Source organism: Eubalaena glacialis, chromosome 18 (genome assembly GCF_028564815.1).
Source record: "Eubalaena glacialis isolate mEubGla1 chromosome 18, mEubGla1.1.hap2.+ XY, whole genome shotgun sequence".
In the NCBI taxonomy this organism is placed as follows: domain Eukaryota; kingdom Metazoa; phylum Chordata; class Mammalia; order Artiodactyla; family Balaenidae; genus Eubalaena; species Eubalaena glacialis.
The window spans coordinates 61,588,941-61,602,544 of NC_083733.1; the positions used below are offsets into that span (position 1 = coordinate 61,588,941).

The 13,604-nt window shown below is 57.3% G+C and overlaps 1 protein-coding gene across 3 annotated transcripts in view; it reads left to right on the forward strand.

Moving 5' to 3' along the window:
- The first annotated feature begins 1,107 nt into the window (after nucleotides 1-1,107).
- Nucleotides 1,108-13,604, forward strand: part of BICRA (BRD4 interacting chromatin remodeling complex associated protein) — a 74,216-nt gene continuing 61,719 nt past the window's right edge. For all 3 annotated transcript variants that reach the window (XM_061173376.1, XM_061173378.1, XM_061173379.1), the window contains exon 1: nucleotides 1,108-1,156. The gene's annotated coding sequence lies outside the window, so the exon portion shown is untranslated. The remainder of the gene's footprint in view (nucleotides 1,157-13,604) is intronic.

Consider the following 13,604-nt stretch of genomic DNA (forward strand, 5'->3'; position numbering starts at 1 on the left):
CAGCAGGTAGCTCCGAGCTGTCTAGGTGCTCGATGGGCCCCGAGCAAGGCGCAGGGCACACAGCAGGCGCTCAGCAAGCGTTCCCTGAACGAACGCGCGAATCGAAGTGTCACGCCCGCAAGGCGTACACGGCCCCGCGGGGCGGAAACAGACCCAACACCACCGAGGCGTCCCGGGGCTTCTGGGAGTCCCATCTGCGCGGCCCGAGAGGCCTCGAGGAAGCTCTAAGACAGGTCGGACCCACGTCCCCGGCACCCTCCCCGGGGCGTAGCAGCTCAAAAGACCGATTGAGGTGAGTGAGCGAGCCGCGTTCGGGGTCCCGGCCAGTAGCCCCAAAGCACCCGCGCCTTCCACCCTTTTAGCTCCGACTCCCGGCTCCTTCGCGATTCCACCTGCGGGGCCTCCCCTCTCCTCCAGCCGCGACTCCCGCTACCTTTCCGAACCTTCGGCGCTCCCCCTGGTCGCGTCCTCCCGCCCGGCGACCATCCCCCGCGTCGGGGCGCGCCCAGGGGGCACCGCGCCCGCTCCCCAGCCGGGCTGGGCGCCCGGGATACGGGAGGGCGAATCCCTTTAGCCTTTCCCCCTAATCCGGAGCATCGCTCGATGCAGTCGGCAGACTCCACCGTAGCCTGGGAAGGCGCGCCCCTGAACCCCCGGGACTAGGGCTGGGGAGGGGGCGGTGCCGGTGCGGAGGTCACCCTCCCGGGGCGTTCGCAGCCTCCCATTCGTTCGCGGGCCCGCAGCTCGGCGCCCAGAGCCGAAGCTGGTTTGCGGAGTCGCGGGGCGGGGCCTCCTCCAAGCCCGTCCCTCAGCGAGGGCGGAGGGAGGAGGAGGAGGAGGAGGAGGAAAGGGGGGGGTGGAACACAAAACCTGCAAGGTTTTTTTTTTTTTCTTTTGCATGTAATTAAAAAATAAATTTTTTTTTTTTTTTTTTTTGCAAACCCGAGGGGTCCCGCCCGGAGCGGGCGCGGGTCCGGGGCGCACGGGCCGCGGCGCGGGGCGGCGGCAGGGGCCTGGCGGGGGCTGCCGGGCGGCCGCCATGCGATCAGGCAGTGCGCTGACCGGCCCGGCCGGTCGGCCCCTTCTGGGTCCTCCCTTTGCAGCCCGTGCGGGGCCGTCTCGGAGACCCCGCGCCGACGGCTGCTCAAACATCAGGGTGAGTTTCTCACAATGTAGCAATTTCTCTTTAAATCTCTTAACTCTCTCTACCTGCGAGTCGGGGCTGTGACAGGGCGCAAAAGCGAGGGGGGAGTGGGGGTTGGCGGCGAGGGTGTGTGTGGGGGGAGCCGGAGCCGGGGCCGAACCCACCCCCCCGACACTCACACACTTAGCCCCCCAACCGGGGCGCATCGCCCGCTGCCTCTTTTTCTGTTCGGCGCCCACCACCCCCGGCAGCCCTCCCTCACCCCCCGCGTCTCTCCATCACCGCCGCCCCGATCCTGCGGGGACCCCCCCCACCCACCCCGGGCTCCCCTGCCCAAACCCGGCGCCCGGTGCCTCCCCGGCCCTCCCGCCGGCTGCCGGGGATACAATGGAGCGGCGGAAAAACGAGACCTAACGTTCCACGGGGGGGAGGGGTGGGGAGACCCCCTCCCCCGGCCCGGGGGGGCCCCCCCTCCCCTCCCCTCGCCCTGCCCCCTGTCTTTTGGGGAAGAAGAGGGCAATGGGGCAGAGGATGGTGGTCTCCCGACCGGAGCTGGCGAGGCTTCATCTCCCCCTCTCGCCCGTCCCCTGCGCTCCCTCCTCAGATCCCTCCGGGGGTGCCGGGGAGAAACGGGGCCTCCGGCATGCTGGGGAGGGATGGATGCGGAAGGAAGCCACTGGGTCTCCTCCTCCCCACCGCCCCGAAACAATGAAAGGAGTTGACTTGGTCCCCCACCCCCCAGCAATGATAGGAGTTAACCCCCGCCCCCGCTATCTGGTTGTTCCCGGAGGGGGCCGTTACGGGGGGTGGGGAGGAGGGAGGTGAGCCTTACCCCTGTCACCTCCGAGATTTGGGGCGGCCCCCCATCTCCACCCCCTCGGCCTAGCAATGGGAGGCACCAGGCCCAGCCCGGGCACCGCGCTCGGGTGGTGACCTTTAGACAAAGGGAGCCCTTTCCCTGTGGTGAGCCCGGACGAGCCGGGCCCGAGGCCTCCCCGGGCCCCTGCGGAGGGCGGCCGGGCCGCGGGCACCCGGAGGGAGGGATGGAGGAGGAGGGAGGAGGGATGGAGCCATCTGGTTTTCCCATCCCTCGCTGCCCCTCGGCTGCCTCTCCGGCTCCTGTCACGGGCGGCCGCGGGGAGACCAGGGACCGCGGGCTGCCCAGGCCTTGGTCCGCGGCCAGCGGCGAGCGGGGCGAGCAGCCGCGGGCGGGCTCGGGAGGCAGCGGTGATTGGCAGGCACGGCGGCTCCTTCCTCTCCGCACCCCTTTGTTTTGCTTTGTGGTTCTGAGCAGCTGAACTTCCCGGGAGGTGAGGTCAGAGGCCGCTGTGTCAGCTCTCCCCGGAGGCCGGGGTGACAGGTCCCAGCCCTCTGGTGTACCCGGACCGGGGGCTCCTGCCCGTGCTCGGCCTTCTGTCCGGACAGGCAGCCCCTTTTGTTACATAGCCCTCCGATAGTATAGATCTGGGGATGTATTGAGGGTTTGCTTTTCCCTCACCCCTCTTTTCCCAGGGCTCTTGTCAGGGAAACAGTTTTTAGAAACACCCCCAGACTTCAAGGCCTGAGATTTCTGAGAAGTGCTCTGTGCTTTCAACCTCTCCTCTCACCTGGGGTGGGGATGGGGGCCTCAGTCAACGCCGACCTGCTAGGGTGGTGGGAGAACAGGGGAGCTCAGGAACCACCCCCTTCCCATGTGCCAGCGTCCAGTGAGACTTAAGGGGTGTGCTTAGCTACACCCCCCTCCCCCAGAGCTTCCCCACTCCTGGAAGGCGGAAATAACATCTCCTACCCAGAGAGCATTAGGGATTGGCTACTGTTAGGTGCGCTACCCACTGGCCACCACCCGAGGAGGAAGTTGGGTCAGTTATGTGATTCCCATTTTGCAGACAGGCTAATGGAGGCTCAGAGAAGCTAAGTGACTTGCCCGGGGTCACACAGCCCCAATCTGTAACCGTCTCAAGTTTTTCCAACTCAGCTCAAAACTCTTAGGTTCTCCTGTACCCCTCTTTGGCAATTTGTCCGTTTGACTTCAGTTGAGTCTCAAATGTAGATAATACCAGGAAGGAGCGGCTGAATTTCCCCCCCCCCCCCCAGTGCTCGTTTGGGGAAGGGGTAAGGAGCATCTGGAAGCTGGGCTGAGGGCAGGATGCTTTCACCTGTGGCTGGAGCAGAGCGTTTGCCTGCAGGAGCTGAGGATTGGAGGTGTGGAGTCAGGAGAAGGGGGGGCCCCAGGCCTTGCTGCCTGGGGTTTGGGGGGCACTTGGTCGGTGGCCCCTCTGTCATCCTCTTCCTGCTCTACCTGAACTGGGACTCGGCCCCGCTGGGAGGGAATCTGAGCTGCCGGGGACCTTCGTCGTCGCTCTGCCCCGTGACCCTCCGTGGCGCCGTGATGTAGCTGGCAGAGAACTCCCCTGCCCGTTCTCCCCTCGGCCTGGGCGGCAGACTCCCTGCCCCACCCTGTAACCTCAGGCACTAGATTCAACTCACTAGTCCTCAGTTTCCTCATCTGCAGGTGGGGATCAGTAGAGCTTCCTTAACTGACCTTGCGGTGACTGAAAGTTTTATCCAAACGTGTTATTTTTATTTTTCCTTCAGCATACGGGGATATGGCAGGCCTGTAGGGGTGGGGAGGAAAGTTGGGTGCTGGGTATTTTAGGGTGAATGGCAAAAGGCATCTACCCTGGAGGAATTCCCTGTGGTGGTGGGTGAGGGCCCACAAGGAGTTCCACTTTGGTGACACTCCGCCTCCAGCTCTCTGGGACCCCACCCCTTCAGCACTTACGGGTGCCGAATACACATTTGGCCGGTTGGGGGGGAGATGAGGGGGAAGGGCTGGGGAGGGCCCAGCTTCCCCAGTGAGGGGGGCAATACGGGCGATCTTGCCATTTTACAGATGAGGAAACTGAGTCCAGCGGATACCTGTTCTATGGCTGAGAGGGGACTCCAGCCCAGACTTCAGGGACGGGGTGGGGGGGTGTGATTGGAGAGGGGCTAACACTTGGAGGGACACCCTACAAATACCTTCCTGAGGTGACAGGCATCATAGGTAATCATAATTCCTGTGGGGCGGGGACAGGAGGGGAGGGGCTGTAGGTCTCTCTAGGATGAGTGCTTCCTGAAAGTTGGAACTGATTTTGGGGGGCAGGGTGGGGGTGGAAAAGGGGGGAAGTGTGAGGCCCAAGAGTGACAGGCCTATGCCCTGCCCCCCTTTTATGCCAGCTTCCTTCCCAGAGGCCTCAGGGGCCTTCCCCAACCTTCCCTGGGGATGTGGGGTCTTCCCCCTCTCCCCTCTGAGAGGTTGTGAAAGGGTCCAGGGGTCAGCGCCAAGCCCAGGGGGCCTGGCAGGAGGGTCCTGGGGTGTGTGTGGGTACCCCGGGGTCCTGGGGGGGTCACCTTTGAGCCCCAGGCCCCGCCACCATCAGAGTTCCCGCCCGCCTTCCCAGCTCTCCCCCATGGCTGTCTTGACTCCTGGTCTCAAGAATGCAGAGGGCTGCTGGTGGGGGGAAGTTAATTGGAAACAGGAAAACATGGCATTCCTTTCTAGCCGGCCTGGGCCTGGAAAGCAGTGAGGGGCTGCCTTTCTCCCTCTCCCGCCCTGCAGGGGAGAAGGGTGGGGGGCATGGTTCTCTTGCCTCTGTCTCTCCGGGGTCTTTCCCTCACCAGGCTCCCTGACTCTTAGTGGAAACAGCAAGTTGCCTGTTTTACATCCATGATGTAAAACGTTCTCCCCCCAATCAGAATGACTTGCCCCCCTTTTTCACCGGGTCATATCCAAGTTTGTCCCCGCTCTCTGAGGGCGGAGGGCCTGTCTGAGTTGGCTCCCCAGCGTAGGATGTGTCACACTAGAGACACATGGGAAATGTTTGGTTGACTGGTCCCCAAGGATTCCCTCCTCCTTCCTTCCCTAGACTTCTCCGCTGCCTGGGGTACCACCATTAGAGTTTTATTCCCGTTGACTGAAGCCTTTGTGTCTCAGTGGCATGCAAGATCCCCCAACGGGAAAAGAGAAGGTTTTCTAAGACATTTCTAGTTTGGCGACAATTAGTTTTGTGTCCTGAGTTTGCAGGTATTCATGGTGGCGGGGGATCTGTTGGCAGGAGAAGCTGGAGAGAGGGCCTGTCTGTCTTTAATTGTTCCCGATGAAACTTCCTGAGGGCCTACTGTGTGCCCCGGCCCTGGGGCCCAGTTATGATATTGGGACCCAATCCGGGAGGAGGCTAGAGAGAAGTGTTGTCTTCAAGGCTGCTGGGGGACTTTGATGCCTTCTGTCTGGGTGGTTTGCAAAGGCTCCAAGGGGGAAGCAACTTCTTTCTCTCTTTCTCTTTTTTTCTAAGTGATACATCCACATGGGACAAATTCAAAATCCCAAACATAGTAAGTCTCCCCCTTTACCCTCTGGGGCATCCCTGGTCCCCCAACTCGCCTCCCCAGAGCACCGCCTCAATCCTGATGTTCTGTGCGCACACATTTATATACATGTGTATGTCTTAAAAAATATTTATTTTGCACAGATGGTAGCACCCTCTTCCCATCGTTCTGCACGTTGCTTTTTTCACTTCATCTCCCTGGGAGATGTGCACAGTACATGGAGAGGTTTCTTTGGCTTTTTCTCAGCTGTGTTGTATTCCTCAGTGTGGGCAAATCCTCCTTGACTCAACACGGATATGGAGGTGTTTCCTAAAGTTTCAGCGTGCAGAGTTAGAGGGCATGCATCCATTTGTCTTACTGGGAAGTGGGTATGCCAGCGGGATAAACTCCTGGAGGCGGGATTGCTGGGTCAAGAGCCTGCGATTTGTCATTCGGTCATTCTTAGGAGGCACCTGTGGAGCTGTATCTTGAAGGAAATCGTTTCCCCTCCTGTTCAAGTCATCCCACCCATCCATCCATTGTCTTTGCCTCTTGTGACCTCCTTGCCCCTTCCTTCCTGCCCGTGGCCTGCACCGTGTGCTTGCCACTTGGTGTGGAGGTCAAGGGTGTGGGTGCTGTTGATTCGAATCCCGTCTCTGCTGCTTGCTGGCTGAATGGATGCAGGCAGGGGGCTTGCTGGCTCTGGGCCTCAGTTGCCCCCTCTGTTAAATGGGTTCACCTCAGTACCTACTTTTGGAAAGGCTGTCGTGAGCATTAAATAATACCCATCAAGGTGCATGGGTAGCCTAGCTGAGTCATTCAGTGGAGGTGTCATCTGTCATTCTATGGCAGTTCTGTCTCCTGAGGTCAGGAACCCCTTAATTCTGGGCTGTGAGCCCCCTTACTGGCAGGCAGGGGAGGGAATGCTGGCTTTTCCACTTACCTGCAGTGTGACCTTGGGCAAGCGATCTTTTTCTGGGTCTCGATTTCCTTGTCTGTAAAATGGGCCCATGATGGCTCCCTGGCAGGTGGGCTGTGAGGGCCGAAGGAGGCACTGCCTTCCCCAGCCGGGCGTGCAGTAGCCGTTCAGGAAGCAGCATCTGATGTTGCTGTTATTTTCACTATGATTACTGTTCTCCTGTGGGCCCCACGCTGACTTCGCCACTCTGAAAGCTCTCCATTGTCTTCCTGAAAGGCACATAGGGAACATTGTTGGCATTCTAAACCGCACAGCAGCGGAGGGCACAGGGCAGGCTGCTGCGGCGGCATGGCCCTGGGGACAGACGGGGCTGTCCTGCTCTGGGTCTCGCTTTCCTCATCTGGAAGAACGGCTGTGATGGGAGACCTACCTGTGTGCTCACGGATGTTCAGTGCTTAACACCGTGCCTGACATATCACAACTGCTCAGAAAATGTCAGTGGCTGTGATGGTGGTGGTGGTGGTGATGATGGTAATGATGGTGATGGTGATGATGATGATGATGATGATGATGATGATGATGATGGAGAGAAATCTCCCATGGAATTAGATACCCGCGTTCTTGCCTCCTTCCCCTAAAACCCCGGGCAGTCAATGTTGGCATTTTAATCAGAGGGAAGGTTCCAAAGCAACAAATACCCTTTGGGCCTCAGTTTCCTCATCTGTAACAGAACTCATGGGGTCTTTGTGAAGCTTAAATGAGTGAAGATGTAGAAAGCTTTTAAGACAGGCCCTGGCTTGCAGGAGTGCGGTGAAAATTCACTTTGCTTGTTATTATTTTCACTTTTTATCATGGAAATTTTAAAGTACCCACCAAGAGTTGAGAGAATAAAATAATCAACCCCTGTGTACCCATCGCCAGCTTCGCCAATTTTCCGCTGATCCCTCCTCCCGCCCCCCCAACCCCCCGCGCCACCCTGCACTTTCTTTTCCCTTTTCTGCTGGAGTACGTTTAAGCAAATTCCAGATATCATATCAGTTCAACTGTATCATTCTCGTTACTAATGGTGGTATTATTTTTGGTATCCAGAATCTGTTTCATCACCTCCGAGTTCTATCCTGTTCTGTGATGGAAGAAACATTAGGCCCATTTCATAGATTGGGGAAATCGAGGCTGCAGGCAGTAAACTTTGGTCAGGTTGTCCTTGATCTGTGTTGCCATCCTGTCTTGGCCACCCCAGGCTTTGCACCTTGGTGGGTGGCTGTTTCTGATCACATGGGCTTGGGGATTTATGCCTGGATGTGGGTTCTGATATTCTGTGCAGAAATCACAGTCAGAGAAGGTGGGCCAGTGGCAGGGGGATGGACAGATGACCCCGGCAGTGAGGGGTTACTGGGTCAGCCGCCCGGGTTCGAGTCCTCTTTCTGCCCCTTCTAACCTTGTGACTTGGGGGCAAGTTACTTCCTTTCTCTAATTCCAGATTAGAGAACCAGAAGTACAGGAATAATAAATCGATGCTTCTTTCAAGAGCTTTTGCATCAGTTAAATCAGGTCCTGAGTGGAAAAGTGTTTTGCAAGTGCCTGGCTCAGAGTAAGCGCCCTGCAGAAGGTAGCGGTCACCATTGTAACTGTAGTTAGTTATCACTTCCTTGGAGGCTGTAACCAAACGCTCCTTCCAGGGGTAGGAGGGTCAGAGGAAGGGTTATATCCCTGGAGCCCCTGACCAGGCCTGGCTGCCTTAATCCCCTCCTTTTGCTCACTCCATCCTCTGTAATTCTCCTTCAAAGTGTTTCTTGTCCTTCGAGGGGCTGGAGGGGGCTGTTGACTTCTAGGTAACTCCCCCCCCCAGCCTCCTGTGTCCCCTATGTCCCATCCTGGCAGCCTTGGGTGCGGAGTGAGGGAGGAACATCTCTATGGCTGTGGGACCCTCGTTAATGACCCCTGGGGCCCTGGAGGGAGCCCCGGTGGCCTCCGCAGCTTGGAGGTGAAGGGCGGTCCATTCCTCCAGGACACCTGCAGATCGACGGTCCCTGGAGCCCACTTTCCAGAGGATGGATGCCGCCCTGCCTCTCGTCCACTATGTGGTACTGGGCAGGCTGATGCTCACAGATGCTCACGGGATGATTGTGACAGTTGGCCAGACTGTAACCTCCCTCCTGACCTTCAAGGCACCTCACCCATCTTCGAACACCAAGCCCTCCAGGCTAGGTGACGGGGGCCCCCGGAAGAGCTCTCAGCTTTTTACCCTCTCAGGCCAGGTTCCCCTCGGCCTAGCAGGCTCTGGCCACGGTGGCCTCACGTCTCTCCCCAGAATGTGCCCAGTGCCCTCCCGCTTTTGTGGACGTGCATCCCCTTTCACAGAAAGTTTTGTGTGTGTGTGTGTGTGTATGTATGTATGTATGTATTTCTCCCCCATCCTCTCATTGAGTGTAATTGGCATACAATGAAATACACAGAGATTAAGGGTGCTTCTCCATGAGTCTTGCCAGACCATAGCAGCCTGTGTAATCCACACTCCATCGAGATCCAGAGTGTTCACATCGCAGCCAAAAAGTTCCTTTGTGCCCCTTCACAGTCAACAACCCCTCCCAGAGCAGTGGGTCACTGGCCCGCTGCTCGTTTATCCTGTTGTGGACCTGCCTTGCCTCTTCTTGAATCTCGCGGACTTGTGTGGTCCTTTGGGTTGAGACCTCAGCTCAGCATCACTGTTTGGAGATTTAGCCTTTTTATCACTGAGCAGGAGTCCTTGGGAAGGCTTCACCTCCTTTCTCTCGGGAGAGAGAAATCTACCCCCCCGCCCCCCCTTGAAGTCTCGTCATCCCATTCGCCCCTCCCCTGGGTGCCCTTCCCAGCCTCGGCCTCTGGCCTAGGGATGCTCTCCCACTTCACTGCTCCACCCCTCGTAGCCCCATTGGGATGTAGGTGTCCCGTGAGCTTTTCTTCAGGCCTGGCTTTCTCACTAGATTCTATAAACTACAGAAGGAGGGAAATGATGTGCCCCGTGTTCTCAGCTCCTGGTGTGCAGTAGGAATCCTGTAGATGTTTGTTGACTGACTGACTGACTGACTGAAGGATGGACATGTCGCAGGCATGGAGAAAGGGAGCAGAGAGCCTGTGCTTGGAGTCGCTCTTCTGTTTCTTAAAAAGTGTGACCCACCTGCTTCCAAAGCACCAAAAATGCCAATCTCGGGGTGCCACGCATCTCCTGGGAGTCCTGGTGGGTGGGGCCCGAGAGGCCCCCAGCCAGGCTCAGCTGCCTTCATTGCCCACCCCCCGCCCCGGGCCCATCCCCCCACCACTTTTATCAAGCCCGACCCCTGAGTGGTTCCTTGGCTCAGGAAGCCCAGCCCTCAAAGCTGCAGAGCTCTGCCTGCAGCGGCAAAGCTCCACCGGCAGACCCCTCACCCAGGACAGGCAGCCATGGGTCTCCCAACTGCACTTGACACTTGGTCCATGGACATTGCCCATCCTGCCCTAGCCACCTCCCCACTGCCCAGTACTCGCTCCCTAAGCGTCTTCAGAGAGGGAGTGAATCAGGGCCCATGGGGCAGGTCAGGACTGGGGCCTGCCCGCTGCTCAGCAGGGAGACTGAGGCTGGAGGGGCGCGCTCAGGTGCTGCCCTCCTCAGTTCAGCCACGACTGGAAGCCACACATGCTGTGTTCACACAAGCCATTGGCTGTAAGTTACGCCTCCTTTTACCGAGATGCTAAAATGGGGAAAGACTCAGGTCTCGAAGTTGATAAAAATGTCTGGGAAACTTCTGATCCGTCTTTGCCTTCTGGTTTCTGTGGCCCTTCCGGGCTGCCCGTGCTTTGCCACCTAAGGTCTCAAAGCTGTTTCGTGAGGAGTTGTTTTTCTTTGTCGGATTTCTGTCTCCTTAGCTGGCCCAGCAGAATTCCCTGACATCTGCCCGGCCCTTGCCCCTCCCCGAGCCCGTCCCCCTTCCGCAGTCCTGTTTTTTCTTTGCGACCTTTAAGGGGCAGGGAGCTGTGTCTGCATTGGTCACAGGGGACGCTGAGCCAACTTCTCGGCCTGAAGAGCCCCCGGCCAGACTAAGTAGCAGAACAGGGAGATTTATTTAAGGGAGTTCCTAACAGAAGTCTGCTTTAAGCAAATGAACAGTAAAATATATATACCCACACACATGCATTAATATATGTTACATATTATTATACTTTATGTAATAATTTAGTGGTAAATTTAAACTTAGTATAATAGGCATATAGTAAATGTATATATTATATACACATATATGCAAGTGCATATATATATATATATATATATCTGTATAAAATTCCCTTGTATTCCCATTCCCTTCCTTGGCCCAGTGCCCTGGCAAATTGTTCTGTGCCCTGGCAAATTGTTTGCTTTGTGTGGTGGATTTTGGCTTTCTACAGAGGATCCTGCTGCATTTCTCCTTCTGAGTCTTTTTCGCCCAACACCCGCTTTCAGGCCTCCTGTGTTGCTACTTGGCCATCTTGTCTGTTGCTTCTCCTGGCTGTGGGACTCCGTGCGGTGCAGTTATCATGGTTTGCTTAGAAGTTTCCCCGGGGCCAGACCCCCGGGTTGCCTTCCTCTCCCTGTTACAGCGAGAGGTGAAGTGCCTTGTCCAAGGTTACACAGCTAGCTGCTGGCAGAGCAGGGATTTGAATCCAGGCGCATCGTACTGGTTAATTCAGACCCACATAGCACAGGCCTCCCTTGTGCCGGGCCTCAGAGCTCTGCACTCGGGACAGGGGACGGGGGTAAGCCCCAAACACACCCATTCTCCCTGCAAGGTGAGATCAGTGTCTCAGGAGTGTCAGCTGGGCTGGTGGAGGCCAGGAGGAGGCATTGCTTCTGGGGTATGTTGGTGCATCAGGGCAGGCTTCCTGGAGGAGAGGGCTTCTGGGGGCAGGCTTTGGGCTCCACGCCATTTCCAGCAGAGAAAAACCTGGGATGCTTTGCACAAAGGCCAGGGAAAGCTTCACTGGGGCTGAGATCTGGGGTGCTTTGGTTTTGTTGATGGGAGGTAAGAGAAGGAGGGAGTCCAGGATGATCCAAAGTCACTGGCCTGAGCAACTGAGTGGATGCAGGTGCCCTTTCTTGAGATGCTGTAGTGGTGTCTATAGTTTGGGGAACACAAATCCCAGAGAGTAAAGCTCCAGCACCCTCTCGGCTGGTGGTGAGGTGCAGACGGAATGAATGAATGAACTGGAGGCATCACGAGTGAGAGACGGTGACACGGAGTGATCGCTGAAGTCCCAGGGATGGGGATGATTCCCCAGGGAGAGGACAGGAGAGGGTGGAGAATCAACTTAGGCGGCCACCCACGTGTAGGGAGGGGTAGGAGCTTCTTTGGCCAAAACAGAGAAAGAGGGAGGAGGGGCAGGATCAGGCACAATCAGTATCTCAGGAACAAAGTGGGAGAGTTTTTAGAAAGGTTTAACTTGCACGGACTTGAGGACAGGCTTCCTGGGTTGGATGCGGCTGTTCTGGAAGCAAAGATTTCCTGGGTTTGATGGGTATGTAGGGGCGGAAGCCAGACTGGAATATGGTGAGGAGTCATGAGAGAAGGATGGCTTCATGGATGGATGGATGGATGGATGGATGGACGGAAGGCAGGCAGGCAGATGGAGCTCTTGGCAGCCAGAGATGGAAAAAAAAATCTTGCTACCCTTTATGGCTCCCTAGTGCCCTCAGGTGAAAGTCTAACCCTCACCTCCCCCCACAGAGCCCCATGAGTCTGGCCTGGGCTTATCTCCCTGACCTCATCTCCTGCCCTTTCACCCTGCTTTCTTCCCGCACCCAGCTTGTTCCTGCCTCCCCACCTTTGCCCTTGCCTCTGCTTGCCATGATCTTCTCCCATTCCTTCCTGTCTCTGGGCTCCTCGTCCTGTCCTGCAGGCCTCTGCTTAAGTACCGCCTCCTCTGGGAAGCCTTCCTTGACGACCCTGTCCAACTTCCTCCATGTCACGCAGTTTATTTCTGTGTGAGGATTCATCCGCCGGACCTGACTGGGAATGCGTCCAGACTCAGATTCACTGCATGAATGAGGGACCAGGCTTAGAGATTTTTAGGATCTGAGCAGGCTTAGAGAAAAGGAAAGGAGCGAAGGAAGATTCTAGAAGAAGAGGGAGGAGGGGGTGTGCTGGGTTGGGCTCAAGAGTGAAGTTTCCTTACAGGTCAGGAGGTGAGGAAGAGAGGGGTGTGAAGGCAGAAGAAAGATGTTTGTGCAGTTGGGAAGGAGTTCAGGAGGCCGGTGCAAACCTGCTTGGAGACAGGAGGGGTGGCAGGAGGCGGGGGGCAGGAGAGGGGGAGGCCGGTGGTATTGCCAGCTGTTGGGAAGGCGAGAGCTTTGGCCGTCCTGCCCCAGCTGGGAGAGGCAGCCGCCTTTTATCTTTTCCAGGGCAAGGTCTTAAGAGCACGAGGTGGTCCTTAGTGTGGGGGAAGGAGGGCTCAAGTCCTTTGGGGAACCTGCTCGGAGGCCTCCGACCTTTCCCCCAGAGAAACGCACGCTTGACTCTACATCCCAACCTTTGGCGGAGGATTTCAGGGGTGTTGTGGATCCAGTTAGGAGCTTTCCACAGCTCATGACCATAGCAACAATAATAATAACAGCCCATGCGGCCATGGGCACCAGTCTAGGGCCCTCACAAGTCCTGACTCAGTTACTCACGTTAGGACCTTAGGAGGTAGGTGCAGTGAGCATCCCCATTTTACAGATGAGGAAACTGAGGCACTGGGCAGTTAAGTGACTTGCCCAGAGTCACACATCTGCTAAAGGGGATCCCCCACCCCACCCCGGGGGGCGCAGTCTGGCCCCAAAGCCCAGGTTCACCATAAAGCCTCACTGTTTGCTTGTTACAGGGACCAGGACTGAAAGCCCACAGTCAGGAAGCTGCCTTTGCCCTGCCCCCCTCCACTCTGCTTTTTGCCCTGGGATACAGCTTGGGTCTCAGCTTAGCCAGTGGAGGCCCCGGCTCAGCAGGGTGCCATCCCACCCTCCTCTTTCCCTTTTTACCCTCTGTGGTGTCCTCATTAACATAACCGCGGCGCCCCCGGCTTCCTCGGATGTGTTTGTGAGTTTGTGAGCGAGCCCGGGTGGGTGACTGATGGGGAGACCTGCAAGGAAGGGGTCAGGACCCCGGAGGCAGATCTGGCCTGGAGGCAGCTGCGGGACTTGGAGCAGGGACCCACCACCTCTCGCAGCCT